Here is a 12,655-nt window from a genome sequence, read left to right as displayed (position 1 = left end):
GTGGGGCATGGGGCATGACCCACGTGGGGCATGGGGCATGACCCACATGGGGCATGACCCACATGGGGCATGACCCACATGGGGCATGACCCACGTGGGGCATGGGGCATGACCCACATGGGGCATGACCCACATGGGGCATGACCCACATAGGGCATGACCCACATGGGGCATGACCCACATGTGACATGACCCACATGGGGCATGACCCACATGGGGCATGACCCACATGGGGCATGGGGCATGACCCACATGGGGCATGACCCACATGGGGCATGACCCACATGGGGCATGACCCACATGGGGCATGACCCACATGTGACATGACCCACGTGGGGCATGACCCACATGGGGCATGACCCACGTGGGGCATGGGGCATGACCCACATGGGGCATGACCCACGTGGGGCATGGGGCATGACCCACATGGGGCATGACCCACGTGGGGCATGACCCACGTGGGGCATGGGGCATGACCCACGTGGGGCATGGGGCATGACCCACATGGGGCATGACCCACATGGGGCATGACCCACATGGGGCATGACCCACATGGGGCATGACCCACGTGGGGCATGGGGCATGACCCACATGGGGCATGACCCACATGGGGCATGACCCACATAGGGCATGACCCACATGGGGCATGACCCACATGTGACATGACCCACATGGGGCATGACCCACATGGGGCATGACCCACATGGGGCATGGGGCATGACCCACATGGGGCATGACCCACATGGGGCATGACCCACATGGGGCATGGGGCATGACCCACATGTGACATGACCCACATGGGGCATGACCCACATGGGGCATGACCCACATGGGGCATGACCCACGTGGGGCATGACCCACATGGGGCATGACCCACGTGGGGCATGGGGCATGACCCACATGGGGCATGACCCACATGGGGCATGACCCACATGGGGCATGACCCACATGGGGCATGACCCACATGGGGCATGACCGACATGGGGCATGACCCACATGGGGCATGACCCACATGGGGCATGACCCACATGGGGCATGACCCACATGGGGCATGACCCACATGGGGCAAGACCCACGTGGGGCATGACCCACATGGGGCATGACCCACCATGGGGCATGACAGCCATTTTGTTGCTGGGGAGAGGAGCGTGGATAAGGAATAGTCGATAAGGCAGTGAAACTACCATACCGTGGCAGGAACATCTTTAAAGGAAAGAGGAACACAGTGAAAAAGGGAAAGAGTGTCTACTCCCGAGAACTTGGCCTGCTTGCTGTGCGCAGCGTCAGCTCGTCGGATGTGGGGGGGATCTTGTTCCCGGAAGTAAACTTCACCAGCAGCCAAAAACATAAATCAGGCCGATAACTAACAACTAAACTCAAAATTTGACGCGGACGGACGTTCACCACCCCAAGGGCACTGCCGGTGTTGTTGCAGTGTGGCCTTTTACCCACCCAACCATGAGAATCCTCGGCCATTTTGGATTCTCCCAAATACGTTGTCGTCCCACTGGAAATCAGGTCCTTACCATCGTTGAAACTCAGCTACCATCTGCACCCCTGAAAATTTCTTTAAAGGATCATGGTTTCACCCAAGTGAAACAGAAACAAAACAACTAAAAAGTTTCTCTTTTTTTTCCAAAAAAACATGGGCGTCTTTCAAGTTTTATTCTTTATGAAAATAAACTTTAGATGATAAGAAATAATTTGTAACATAATTTAAATTAACAAAAAAAATAAATTAACAAAAAGATTAAAGCAAAAAAATTAACACTAAAAAAAGGAAAAGCAAAACGTGACAAAAAAAGATTCCTTTGAGTCACAGAACCACAACAATAAAAAGACTAGGATACCCTTTGCGGTACTAAAACTAATTTAACCAACAAAAAAAAACGTCCCAGGATTCCCTACCCCTAGAGAGCTCTTTGGAGGTTGGATTTCTACCCCTAGGAAAAATAACAAAAATTTTATAACAACGCGCTGACCCCTGGAATAATCTTCTATCACTTACAATATACTTTAATATTTTAGAATTTTAAGAAGAACAAAAAAAAATATATATTGAAAAAAATAGTTAAAGCTTAGACGCCAAAAAAAAATAAATAATTAATAAATAGTAACAAACACAAACACATAAATTTTACAACGGTCCCGATTTTGTTGGACTCGTGTTGGTGGGGTGAACTTTCTTTTATCTTAGGTGGTGTATTTGAATTTTTGTTTTTTTTTTTGTTTTAACAACTCACTGCGACTTCGTTTTTGGTATATAAGTAATTTTTCTTTTTGTTGTTTCGTTTTAGGTGCCTTTTGGCGGACCAGCGTTTCAGCCAGCCGGGGTGCTCCCTTGGACGGGACCAGACTGTAGGGGGAATTAGTTTGGACACCTCAGTTCCACTCCCAAATCCTTCGAATTGGATTACTACCGGCACAGTTTTCACCAAAAATGATGATAATTTATTATTTTTTTTATTTTTATTATGGTGCGGCGGCGGCCCAGTCCTGGAACGATACTCTGGGACCGCCGAAAATCAACCACTTTTATTATTTTAGAAAAAAAATATATTTCCTGGTTCACCCACAAAAATTTGAAGAAAATTAACTTCAGAAAAACGGTTTAATGGTATTTCAAGTTCGGTTACAACTTTTCACTTTTCTCTTAATTTAGTTTATTTTTACGCAAATAAATTTTCATTTCAATTTAATTTGGTTTAATATTTTTATTCTTAAAAAACTTAAGCAGCTTTAGTTCAACCGAATTGTATCTTGGTTAACTTTCGAATGGGGCATGACCCACATGGGGCATGACCCACATGGGGCATGACCCACGTGGGGCATGACCCACGTGGGGCATTACCCACATGGGGCATGACCCACGTGGGGCATGACCCACATGGGGCATGACCCACATGGGGCATGACCCACATGGGGCATGACCCACATGGGGCATGACCCACATGGGGCATGACCCACATGGGGCATGACCCACATGGGGCATGACCCACGTGGGGCATGACCCACGTGGGGCATGACCCACATGGGGCATGACCCACATGGGGCATGACCCACATGGGGCATGACCCACATGGGGCATGACCCACGTGGGGCATGACCCACATGGGGCATGACCCACATGCGGCATGACCCACATGGGGCATGACCCTCATGGGGCATGACCCACATGGGGCATGACCCACGTGGGGCATGACCACGTGGGGCATGACCCACATGGGGCATGACCCTCATGGGGCATGACCCACATGGGGCAAGACCCACGTGGGGCATGACCCACATGGGACATGACCCACATGGGGCATGACGTGGGGCATGACCCACATGGGGCATGACCCTCATGGGGCATGCCCAACTAACATTTTTGCTTACGGGTTTCAAGTCTAAAGGGCTATTCGCACCTATAAGGCTGGTATACTACCCACGGTAAAAAAATTATCAGTAAACGCTGATATTTATACTTCTAAAAAACTTTTTAGGAGTATCTTATAGTGGGATTATAGGTGTGATGAGAAAATTATCTATAAGCACACTATAACGATGTCGAGAAGCATTTAATCCTATAGGAATCCACGACAGAGTTCATTAAAAGCTTCTTATCATCATAACAATTTTATTCTTATAAAGCTTTACAGGTGTACAAAATGTAGCATCTGGAAAGGTTTATAGAAGGCATGATACTCAGCTTCTGGAATTTTCTTTTTAGGACGCCAAAATATGTAGTGTTTCAATAGACTGCACCGTTTAACGAAATTTATATTCCGATAAATGTGTTATTTTTTATAGTTTATTTTTTGTTTATTTTGTGCAAGTAAAATATCCAATATATGTAGTCAAATCTTGGAAATAAAACAGGTATGTATTTTCTTAATATAATATACCCAACAAGAATGTTGAATCGATTGATGAATCATTTTTGGAGTTTTGACCTACTCATACTAGCTAAACTCTAAATTTTGTGCGCTTAGCTCCACATCTTGATGCTCGCCTATCTTTGATGCACAAACTTCTCGAAATTCTAGAATCATACTTTAGATGATTAGATATGACTTGAGTAGACCAAAAGCATTTATTTGTAAAAGTATAGAATAGGAAATTGTTAAAAATAATAATTTTAGCTTATTTTTCCTTTTAGTAAAATCAGTATTCCAAATCATACAAACTGACAAAATTTTTGGTCAAAAAACACCCACAATCCATGATGAGTTATTCTGTTATCTCAAAGATAGGGATTAGGTCCTCTTTGTTAAAAAATATCAAAACAAAAAGAACTTAATATTTAAGTATCCAACAAGTCTGGTAATTTTCCGGACATTCCATAGAATTTTCTTCAGCAAAAAGTTGGACAAAAGAAAAACCAGTCGAGGCTAAGTAATTAAAATGTTAAATGCAACAACACCTTACACCCTCAGGCTAAGTTGCATTGTTGTTGCATTTACCTTGTAAATTGCTATCGGCGATAACCGATTCGTTTTGTTTTTGTCCAATGCCCGGGCGTAATCAAAAACACACCTTTTGTTATCTTTTTGCACTATATTTACTTATTTTGACTTATTGAACTCAATGATTCATGAACAAAATGTTTCTAAAGAAAACTTTATTGTTGAATGAAAAAACCCGAGCATCAACAACAAGACATCTTATTAAATAAAGAATGAAGGAATGGCCAGGACTTCTTCGTCGTAGAGATTCGGTTGTTGATTGGTCAACGATTGCTGTACAAACACATTAAGTAAAGATTTTCTTTATCTGGATTGGATGAAGAGAATTCTTGTTCGAGTAGCGTAATGATTATATCGTAGGCACCTTTTTTCAGCCAAAACCCGGTGTGGGATTGACTGCAAATATGAACAAAGAAGTTGATAATGTAATACGCACACATTTTAGCAATTAATAAAGAAAAGAACATTAAACGTACTTCTTTGCATTCGTTGTCTAGAACAGTCAAGGAGTTAAGAAGTTGTTTAGTGTCAGTGGACTTTTCGCCAATGGAGTTTTCAGATTATCGGTTTCGTCTTTTTGGACCACCTATTTCCTAATTGATGGCTGGCTATATTATCGTTGATTATTTTAGCCAAAGTAATTTCCTTGGGACAAAGAAAGGGGTTTATGAACAAATATTTAAAAAAAATATCAAAGAGCAATTAAGATGATTTACCTGAGCTGCGAATTGTTTATTGTCTCCTCTTTGAATTCTTCGAGACTCATGAAAAGTTGACAATATTCTTCTTCTTAACCACTATAAAAATTATTCCATTTAAGTTTGAAAAGCGTCAAAAAGTGTATTCCCATGCGTTTCTTGAATCTGTGGGAATCATTCTTCTTTGCGTTTTTCAGAGCTCATTGAATTATTGATACTGTCCTCCACGAATGATTATTGACTTGATGTTAGTGTAGAGGTTATGCTGCTGATGCTTCTGGTGTTGAAACAGAGGCACCAGTATCGGCAGCAGCAGTATCATCTCGACTTGACTGCTATTTCTGTGACGTGAATGGTGGTCGACGTTGATGATTTTCTTCGAGGGGACAATGAATGGAACGAATTCCTTTTTTCATTTTTATAACTTGAACTCAATGGATTCATTAGTTATGTTTCGAACGAATAACAATACAAAATTGCAACTACAAATTTACTTAAAAAACAAAAAAAAAACAAAGAAACCTAGTAAACAAGGCACATTGCAGCTTTGATAAATTTATTTGTTTTCGTTGTTGATGCAAATTATCATTTTCTTTTTCACTGGGTGCGTTCACGTACCGATCCAAGGGTATCCGGATACCTTTGTGTTGTTGTAATCCCATATAAAATCTCAGCTGATCGTAAACATGTGTTGACAAGCAAAAAAATCTCCAGGTATCCTAAAAATTTCTGGATTCTCGTGAATCTGCCCAGCAAACGCAGAACTACAGAAAAAACCGGTGAAATATGTACGTAAAAGAAGTATTTCTTTTCCACTGAAAAAAGATAGGAGCTCGGGAAAAAACTCAGTTATATACTTTCTGTATATAAGAATACGTGAAGCAGCTATCTCTTTCTCGCATGCAAGATGAAATAAATTTCCCCTCCATTAAAAGTACAGAAAAGTGTACTTCAAAAGTACATCAGCGAAGCACATCTGGAAGTGCTTCTGATGTACATTTGCCAGTACTTTTTTAGCTAAGAACAATCACTGAAACTTCGAATCTGGAAGTACTTAATTATGTGGTGAAATTTGTACGTAAAAGAAGTAGTTAGTTCCTAGTGAATCTAAACCTTTTGAAATTACACATGAAATTACAAATAAACTCTGAAGTTGAAACTTTGGTTAGAGATTTAGATTTATTCAGTCGAATTATATAATATCAAAACATGCGTCTTGTGTGACACTTTACTTAAGACCACTATGAGAAATGTTGGCGTTGAATTTCTCTAAAATCATATCTATCCACACAACTGTTGAGGGGAACAAAATGCATGCCTCGCAATGTGTTTGTAATACGAATGTGCACATCTTGATTGTCACTCGAACGGACTGCATCCAATACTGTGGCGAGCAAAGGAGTCTCTGACGTCATTTTTATACCCGATATAGAATTGTTGAATGTTGTTTTTGTCTAGGATTAGAGCGAACACATCAACAAGTGGTCGGAGGGTGCAGACCTGACACCTGAGAAAAAAAAATAATACTATCAGCTTCACAAAGCGCAGAAGGGAATCTTATTAACTTACACTACAAGTCCGTGGAAGTTTTGTAGTCTCTATTAAACATAAGATTTCACTCGTTCTGGATAGCGTGGAGGAACCTTTTGAACTGTAAACTCAGTCATTGATGTCTGGAATTGATCTCCACTAGAAGACAGAAAAAATCAACAATTATATAATTTATCAATTTTAAAATAAACATACCTTTATTTTCCAAATCAATTGTTGGTGGTTTTTGTGTCATTTTTTTATGATTTTTTTCTAAATGCACAAGGCTGAGGCTGTGCATTTTGATGGTGGAAATGGTAGTGTAATTTATGTGGCGTGCCGAAGAATTTGTGCGGTAGATTGTTTTTTTAGAAAATAATTTTCACAAATAACACTGAGAAGATTTTTTATTTTTTTAAGTTAAATTGTTCTATTTATCTATCAAATGGAGCACAGAAATATTTTTTTTTCTTAACTAATATGTTGCTGTGGCTATCAAGGTTTCACTAGAAAATATAAAATGCAGGAAAAGTCAAATCAATGGCGCACCGCCATTACAAAAGAGACAAAACTTTGTGCATTGCATACATCGCGCTCTTTTCCTCCCATTTACCAAAGAGTTTATTTTTTTCAGGAGAAACAAAACTACAATATTTTGAGGGGAGAGATTTTGGTAAATAAGGAAACACATACACCTACAAAGTATAGACTTTGTTGGTGGTTGTAATTTCCCCTAAACTACTGAGGTTTGGTTTGCAGGGTGAGATTTGAAGAACAGCTGATTCGTGTTCACAAACGTATCGGATACTTAGGTATCTCGGATAGGGTATCTGTGCGTACGTGAACGCACCCAATTACATTTCAAGTAAAGTATTAAATTTCAAAACAAACCGAGAAGACGATGTGTTAAACTTATCCACAAAAGTGAGCCATTAAATAAAAAACAAAAATTGGTTTACATAATTTTTCTTTGTTCCCGCATACTCTTCTTCATCTTTTTCATTAGTCTACAAGGAATCATCATTTGATGGTCTAAAGTTTGATCCACCTGAGATTGAGCGAGCTCTTCTCTTTGCAACTAACAACGCTCTGGTTTGAAGATGCCATGAAAGTGCATTTGATGCTCTCGCATTGGATGGAACTTCCTATCGGATATCTGGAGTAACTTCCATGTTGTCGCTCGCGAAGCCAAGCATACCTACTTATATGACTCAGTTAAAAATGCAAAAAGAAAAACACCGAGGAAATGAAGGAGTTGTTGAAAGCCAAATTCAGGTAACTGTTTACATGAATTTATTTTGTTTCTTTTTTTTTTTTTCTAATTCTGATTGATTTTTTTAAGGTTTCGCAAATTGTCTCAAATACATCAGTATGTTCAATTTAGATTCGTCAAAAAAATCTAGGTATCCCACAATTCGATCGACAGTTGGAGGATGCCCAGAGCTCGGCAAGGTGGCTATAAAACTACAAAAAACAGAATGAATGAAAATCAGTAAGTTCTACTCGATGAGATAATTTCATAAGAAAACTAACCTCTTCTCTGTCCATTATAGAATTGATATCAACTAAACACTTGACCATACCGGAAGGGTATGCGGTAGAGGAACGGGTAATTGTATGAACAAAATTCTAAACTGAAACATTAATGTTAAGGCGTGGAACTTTTTTTTAATCTAATTACCCGTACCACTACCGCATACCCGTCCGTTGCGGCCAAGCCTTAAATCTCGTCGAGAACTTTGCAAATTTAAATATGATTCACATTATTTAAAAATGCTCTCCGAGAAAAAAGCAAAGGCCGCATTTGAAAAAGTTTCCAAGGCAATAGATAGCACTCATAAGTCTTTACCAAGAAATAAAGACGCACAGGCTTATCTAGGAACCTCATTTGGATGGAATAAGTTATAATTATGTTGCACCAAGAAAACGTTTCAATCAGTAATTTGAGTGGTGGTGAGAAAACTATTGCTGCTTTTTCTATGTGTACGTAAGTTTCACAAAGAAAATTGTTAATGTTTGGTTTTGAAACGTTTTTTCTTTTAAGTTTACAACCTGGTCCATTTTTGTTTCATCTATAAACGAGATCACATCACAATGAACCATCAAACTATTGCCATTTCGCTCAAAGAGGAGTTTTATGTGCATGCTGTTGCTTTGGTTGGAATTTCACCAGCTGTAAGTTTTTTTTTCAAAAAAATGATTATTGGGATTTCTAATAGAGTTGGGCACTTTAGGGCTCAATTATAGCTATCAGTAAAATCCATCAGTAAAAATTCTGTTTTGCTATTTTTAATACTTTAAGATTCTAATTTATGCAAAATATTGATGAAACAAATTAAAACACATTTTCACTAACTTTGAAAAGCATTGAAGCATTGAAAAAGAAGCAATGCATTTGGTGTTATATTTTAGTCACAAATACACTTTATAAATTTTACTGATGAAATTTTATTTTACTGAAAATTTATAAAATGGATTTGTGAATAAAATTTAACACCAAATGTATTGCTTCTTTTTGAAAAAAAAAAAAAAAATAGTTAAAATAAGCTCCCAACTTCTTTCGTCAATATTTTGTTCAAAATAAAAGTTTTAAGTATGTATTCAAAATAGCTAAAAAAAAATTTTACTGATGGATTATACTGATAGCTATCACAGAGCCCTTAGTTCATTTGAGTAATCATAAATTAAGTTCAAATCACGCTACTGAACAAGTTCTGACCTAGTTAATTTTAGTTGAATTTGTTTTAATCACTCTGTTTTTATCGAAAAAACAAAAATACTTTGTTCAAACTGTATCTAAACTTATGTTAAATTGAAGCATGGTACATATAAAACAAAAATTAAGTTAAAAATAATAAATAAACATCTTATTTCTTATAAAAATTCTTAATTTCCTTTATATACTTGTCGAGCTTTCTGATTCCTGTTGGGAGTGAGAAGGCCGTTTTGCTTTCATTAAATTGGAATCATAGTAATCCAAGATGCTACTTGTTTGAAAAATGTTGAAAAAAGTAGAAATATTTCTGTTTTAGGCAGTACCCAAACAGAACTAGTGTTTTAATAAACTGTACCATTTCTTGAAATGTATATTCAGGCAAGCGAGTGCCTTGTTTTTTATTGTTAAAAAGTGCAAATGAAATATACAAACAAATGATTCCATTGAAAAACTATATTTTATTTATTTCAGGTGAGTTCTCATCGATGGAACAAAACGTGTCAATGGAGAAACAAATTCCACACAAGGCGCAATGATAACAATTGTTAATTAAAATTATTTGCGTTTCAATAATCCTGCCGAAGCTCAACTTATACGCAATTTCATAGGCAGCAACGAACGAATCTCGATGCCACCTTATAAAACCTAATTTAAATGGACTTAATATTAATGCCAGGATAATATTAAAGTCCTACAAATCATTTTTTAGAAGGACACTGCCCCGTTTCTCACAAATGATGGATAAAAATGTGGAAAGAAAGCCAAAGTAAACAAAAACTAAGTTAAAACTTGTCTGCATCCCTGACACAGTAGTATCTAATTGCTGCTTAGTTAAAAATACAATATGTTCGCATCTAAAAAGTACAAGAAATAGATGTTTTTAAAAGTACTATGGGTGAGGTTATCCATGTGTTACGTACTGCATGTATGTATGATGAGGAGTTTTATTTCAATTTTCTAATATCTTTTTCACTCATTTATAGGTGCGCCCTCCATTGCAACAACAGCAGCAACAACTTCCGTCACATCAGCAACATGCACCGCAGCAACTGCACCATCAGCAACCTTCTCAAATGATTCATCCACAAAAACATTCCCAACCACCTCCACAGCATCAGCAGAATCCTCTATACCACCAGGGAATGCATCCGCAAAACTTCAATCTACCGACATTTGGTATACCGCCCCCGGGCTGCGGTGGGTATCAACCTGCATGGGATGAGCACAATCTCCATGTGGAATGCAATGGAAAGAGATGAAGTCCAAAAACTGATGGAAGATGCTCATCTTAATGGAAAGTAAGTTAACTCGGTTGAATAAAAAAACAAAATTGATACACTAACAAATTGTCAAAAGATTTTTATTTAGTGAATTAAGTCAACGTTATGGACGCCAAGATCACAACAAAGCCATCGAAGAAGTACGTGAACGTTTTTTTCAAAGAGTACATTGTCGATTTTCTTCTCAAGAAAGAAGAGGATAAAATTCAGAAAAAGAAAAAGGTATGTGCAAAGTTTCTGGTGTCTATTATTGAGGCAAGTTACCATAATGTTGTTTTTTTTTTGAAAATTTTATATAATAATAAAAAAATTAATGAAAATATTATAACAATCTTAAGATTTACAACTTTAAATCAAAATATCCACAAAATAAAATTGCAAAAATATTTTTTTTATCTCAAAAACAAAATTGTGTAGATTGTAATTTGTTTATATATTTTCATGGATTTTTATTTTAATGATGCTGATGTCTTCTCATACTTCTATTACTTCCACATACTATAACTACTACTATACTACTACCGCTGGGTTATGTTTGCTATCGGCAACCAGCACCCTCATACTACCACCATCTTGTTGGGATGCGTCTGCGATCTCTTGTGCTAATCTATATGCCATTGTTTATTGGTGCTTTGATTCGTCATGAAGTCGAAAAGAAGGATAAATGGATTCAAGAGTTTTTGCAATTTGTCTACAGCAATTGCTGTTCGGTTGATCCAAGGCAAAGTGAATTGAGATCATCGATCTTTGCTTCATTAACCATTGTAGCAATAGAATAATTTGTCGCACACACGAGATCTATTAGTGAAATGTTGACTGCTGCTTTAACTGATAACGAAACCAGTGGAAATATGGCTACTCAAGTGATATATAAAATTTGTATAAGTATGACCTATTTGGTGCCATTCATTTTTATACACAAGAATGTTGAATTGACGGACCAGAAGTCGATTGCTATGATTATTAAGATTCTTCAAGCTTTTGTCGTCGAGGACTCTGATAAGGTAAGACAATTTGTACCGTATACCTCTATTTTTTCCCAAAAATTTTAAATATCATTTTATTTCTATTCAAGGTTATTCAAACTTTTGGAGTATCCCCAACTACACTCAACAAACATTCGTTTGTTGTTGGACTTTCACTTGGAAGCTTCGAAAAACACTCAGTTGGATAGCTCGGTGCGTGTAAACACTGGCATCTATTGGCTGGTTGGTGCGCTTGAATAAGAAGGTAATTGTCAGGCAAGAGCTCGTTGAACTCATCATTCAGGTTGTCTTGAATCCAATTGAGGCATTACCCTCCAGTGGTGGAGATGAAAAACATGGCGCTGACACACCACCGTTGCTGGAAAGGAAAATAACATGCATATTTTGATTCTTTCGTGGTTGGCTGCAGCCACTGAAGCATGCAATGCTGAATTTAAAAGTCAAGAGTTTGCTTCGGCAACAAGTGCTTCATATTGTTGTAATATACCTAGAGTGCTTTAATGATCATTAAAATAAATATATATATATAAATTCAAAATAATTTCTCTTTTTTCATTTTATTTCTATTTTTTTCCACCCTCCTGGTGAGTATTGAATAGCCCTATTATGCTTCCAATAAGAATTCTGTGGTAGGCTTATAGGATCGAATACCACTTTCGGCTACTGATGAGAAACCTTACAGTAGTCTTACAGTGTACTTCTCGCACATTTATAGGATCGAATACCACATTCGGCTACTGATGAAAAACTTTACAGGAGTATTTCATCGTACTTCTTATAGGTTTAATAGGAGTAAAAAAAGGGGGCCTTTTTGATGATAAACAGGGTTATATGAGTCTTTTAGGTGTGAAATTAGTGATGACAAAAAGCTTCTCACCATCGTTATAACATCGAAATTGTTAGTTGGGTAGGGTGTCCGTTATTTCCCAAAGTGATGTTTTCGGGGATGACACCCCCTAGATCGAAAGCTTAGGGCCTAAATAAGGGGAATTTAGCA

At 38.1% G+C, this 12,655-nt stretch overlaps 2 long non-coding RNA genes across 2 annotated transcripts; one reads left to right on the top strand and one right to left on the bottom strand.

The window, feature by feature from the left end:
* Positions 1-4,518: 4,518 nt before the first annotated feature.
* On the bottom strand, positions 4,519-5,679 carry LOC129912215 (uncharacterized). Its single transcript, XR_008771781.1, has 3 exons — positions 5,165-5,679; positions 4,925-5,093; positions 4,519-4,844 (listed from the first exon to the last, which is right to left on the bottom strand). It is a non-coding gene; the product is annotated as an uncharacterized LOC129912215 (long non-coding RNA).
* A 1,837-nt stretch (positions 5,680-7,516) lies between these two features.
* Positions 7,517-12,199, top strand: LOC129911484 (uncharacterized). The gene is made up of 10 exons (XR_008771649.1): positions 7,517-7,600; positions 7,683-7,951; positions 8,019-8,168; positions 8,230-8,663; positions 8,721-8,851; positions 9,864-10,317; positions 10,376-10,690; positions 10,749-10,894; positions 11,225-11,676; positions 11,748-12,199. It is a non-coding gene; the product is annotated as an uncharacterized LOC129911484 (long non-coding RNA).
* The last annotated feature ends 456 nt before the right edge of the window (positions 12,200-12,655 follow it).

This window comes from Episyrphus balteatus, chromosome 2, assembly GCF_945859705.1.
Source record: "Episyrphus balteatus chromosome 2, idEpiBalt1.1, whole genome shotgun sequence".
Classification (NCBI taxonomy): domain Eukaryota; kingdom Metazoa; phylum Arthropoda; class Insecta; order Diptera; family Syrphidae; genus Episyrphus; species Episyrphus balteatus.
This window is presented reverse-complemented; position numbering and strand designations above follow the sequence as displayed.